This window comes from Synchiropus splendidus, chromosome 16 (assembly GCF_027744825.2).
Source record: "Synchiropus splendidus isolate RoL2022-P1 chromosome 16, RoL_Sspl_1.0, whole genome shotgun sequence".
Classification (NCBI taxonomy): domain Eukaryota; kingdom Metazoa; phylum Chordata; class Actinopteri; order Syngnathiformes; family Callionymidae; genus Synchiropus; species Synchiropus splendidus.
The window spans coordinates 15,028,762-15,032,750 of NC_071349.1; positions in this window are offsets into that span (position 1 = coordinate 15,028,762).

Genomic DNA, 3,989 nt, shown 5'->3' on the forward strand with positions numbered 1-3,989 from the left:
TTTTAATATATATATTTACATTATTATGATGAATGAATTACAACAAAAATAAATTAATTTAATTTAATATGATAGATTGAAATTCTTATACAAAGACATTAAAAGAGCTTTAAATTTAAAAGTTTAAAGTTTAAATAAGGTGAAAAACAACATTTATTTATTGATTTATTGTGCTATTGTCAAACTGATGCAAAATAAACAATATTTTGTCATTTAAATGTATGTGTGGGTCCATCATTTGATTCATTATTATACCAAATTCATTCAAATTGAAAAATGTGGCTTCTTGTGGCAAATATTCTTATACCATTAAACTGTGAATAATTGAGTTTAATTCATCACAAATTCTCTAATGAACTAGATTAATTTTGTAAATCGAATCCCACCCCAAATATATATATATAAAATTTTATTTTTATTATTATATTTTTTCAACATTTTTAATGTTAGTTTTTAAAAACTTCCCTCTACTTATAATATTTCTGTATTATTGTTTGAATGCTACTAAATGTAACCTATTTTTATTTTTATTTAGTAATTCATAAATATTCCTCAGTGCATTTTAGGATAATATTCTGCAGTTTTTTTTTTACTTAATTTTTTTTTTTTTGTGCAAAATGTTGAAAGCGCCGCCGCGAACTGAAGAGGGCGAGAAAGTTTTCATTCAGCGTTTCTAATTGACTTGACCTCAGGTGACCTCGGGTGTGAGCTCAAGTTTGAAAACATTCTCAGCTGCAGAAGACTTGATCTTTAACTAGAGCTGGTGGATACATCTGCCCGCCCCACCCCTCACCCGCCCCTCCGGCCGCGTCGTCCATCTTGTCTCCGGCTCACAAGGTCGTCCTGCAGCCAGTCACCGCACTCCAATTAAGGCGACTGATGGACGCAGCTAATTGGCTGAATTTATGACCCCCTTTATTGTGCTTTATGAGCAACGCAAGTGGAGGACATTACCATTTATGGCCCAGCAGGCTTCCTGCGTATCACCGTGCGGCTCCGCTCCTGAATCTGCTGCAACCGGGACGCGGAACTGGAGCAAGGTCTCGGCAACCTTCCTGCCTGGGATGCGACTCCACGGTGAGAGGAGGGGTCCCCGGCGCGGCCTGTAATGAGCATGTGGTTATTGATCGTATTGTCAGGCCGGGCGAGCGGGGTCCCGGGTGTTTCGGGCTCCAGTCCATCTGTGGACAACGCAGTCAGTTACACCTCAGTGCTCCGGCTAATAAAGAACAGGCAGATTGATGTCAGCGGCGAGGCTGAACTCTGGCTAACACTCACCCACACACACACACACGCGAGCAGAGGAACGTGGGTGAGTTCTCAGATATTTTATTGACAACCGAGAGAAAGAGGAACCCAAAACATTATGACCACCTGTCTTAAACGTTGTTTAAGGCAGACGGACACTGTGGATGTTCTTTTCTAAACTCACTTTTTTTGTTAGTGAGGTCTTTGCTTGTGTTTCACCAGTGCTGCACCTTCTATCAGGCAAAGCAAGGGGCTGCTCTTTGGGACGTCGAACCTCAACTTTTTTTCTTCACATGAATGTGAGACGAAATACAAACAAATATGCAGGTGGCGTATAGATGAATAGAAAAAAAAATAATAATAAAGCTAATGCATTAAAATGCCATGTCACAAAAACTTTTATTCGAAAATATATGAAAAATAATATTTATTTAGGTAATATTGTGTGAATAATAATGATTATTTATTCTAATTTCAGATTTACTTTCCATTACAAAATAATTTAAACTAATAATTACTATTTTTAAACTATTATTAAAAAGTCATATTGCGAAAAAATTCACAATATTTAACTTAGCGTATTATTACATTCTCAAATTTGGTGTTCAATAATATACATTTTGTTATGTTTTCATTATTTAGTTGACACAATGCAAAATAAAATTCTTCCTTTTGAAACCATCTTATTCCCAAACATTCGATTATATTCTGCTGTAAATTTATATTTTTGCTCCATTTAATTCAGTTGAATTGGGCGTATTCTGTGACTCAGTCTTGAGTCCTTGCTGTTTAAGAAGCACTACACAACATGAGTCATCTTCATGTCACAAGAGCTCACACCCCACCCCCTCCTGGAGCCTATTCTTTCAAAATAAAAGTCATCTTGCAGAGAGGAGGCCGCAACGTCAATTGCCTTAGTTTGGACCACTTTTCATTTCTTTTGACTTAAACTCACCACAAACTCTGCTGCTTCAAGTTTCCTCCAGTGGCAGGAAGTGTTCGCCTCCTCTCGAACCTGCTGCAGCTGCTCAGGTGTCAGAGCGGCGGCGGCGGCGGCGGCATGGGAGGCGATTACTCGAGCGTGGCGAGCCGAAACCCAAAAATCAATAAACAATCTGGATGTATCAGAAGGTTTTTGCTTGGACTTAATAAACGTCTCAATCCAGCCTTACCTCTTCATTCTGCCTCCGCGCGCCTCTTCTGCCCATCAGTTAGAGAATGAAACGCCGCGCTGTCACGACGGCTCCCTCCATCCGCTGCACTCGCACTGAAGAGCTATTTTAATCCCAGGACCTCTCTGAAAGCACTCTCTGAAATAGCTGTCCACTTCTGTTTGCTCCGGTTACCTCCCAATCCTGCGTCTCATCAGTTCCTGGGCCCCCCAGACTCTGCAGGCCTGTGACGGAGCCTCAGTGAGAGCCTTGATGTTGGGATGGAGTCAGGAAAGAGAAGAAGAATAACGCTGGGAAAAGAAGATAAGACGGACCACGGATGGAAGAAGATGAAGATGAGGTTCGACTCTGTACAACCAGAAGGAAGGAGAAACAAAAGACCAGGAGAACTGGAAATGATCTGGACGTGTCATAGCGCTTGGTGTTGAGCTGCTGCTGCTGTCACAGGTCCAGTCCCGGTGCGACCAGGCTGACAGGTGAGCAGCTCAGAACTCCCCCTCCCACCGCTCCAGGAGAATCCCACTTCTCTCTTGTCCCCCATCGATCCTGCCACGTCCCATTATTGTCAATCAGCGCCGCAGCGGAGGAGCCGCTCGGGGGTGTCCACAGGGGGCGCTCTCGATGGGAATCTCAGTGATGTTTCCAGTATCTCAGAGAGGAGGAGGAGGAACAATCAGCAGAAGGATGGACAAGCCAACACAACTGGAGCTAACATAAGCTTCACTAGAAACTTCATCTTCACTTTAGTTGCTGAACGGTTGAAGATGGAAGGGAAGACAAAGCAAGAGGAAGATGAAAGAAGAACAAAAAAGAGGGCAAAAAAGACAGGGCTGCCAGCCAAGTAAGTCAAATTCAAAAGAAGGAAAAACAAAACAAATGTTGGCGAACAAAAGTCGTGACCAAAGGGGGAACTCGCCTTCAGTCGCAGGCGCAGCATCATCAGCAGCAGAACTCCAGCTTGTCTAACATGTCTGGAGCCAGAGGGCCGTGAGCGCGGCGGCGTCCTGACGGATGCAGCTGGTTAGCGATTCTTCTAAGCATCGACTTGAGTGGGGGAGATTATGGGTTTTTATTGGCTGTCAGGAAACGCAACTTCCCGCCTGCGTCAGCCCGCCGCGCTGTGATTAGCCTGCCAGCTCAAATGAAAAGAGATGTTGCTCGTGGCTGGCGGAAAACCAGCGACGGGATCCGGTCTGACATGTGAGCCGGGTAACGCGAGACGCATGGTGCGTCGGGGAAGCGCTATCTCAGAACACGGCTGATACGTGGATTGTCCATTAAGGAGGAAATATGTGGCGCGCTGCTTCATAACATCCTCTGTCATAGCCTGGTCTGATAACAACAGCATGATGGAGCGTCTCAAGCCTGATCCTCCAGGGTCACCTCCACCCTACCAAGGCAGAAAACCCATGAAAGTAGTGTGCACTTCTAAATGGAACACTCCCTGATCACGTGGGAAGTTCAGATGCTGCAGTTTTGCCGAAAAGCATTTTTTCCCTAAAAAATGAACATACTTTTGAATGACAAAAGAGTTTGTTTTGACTGAACAAGGTGGTGCTAACAATGATA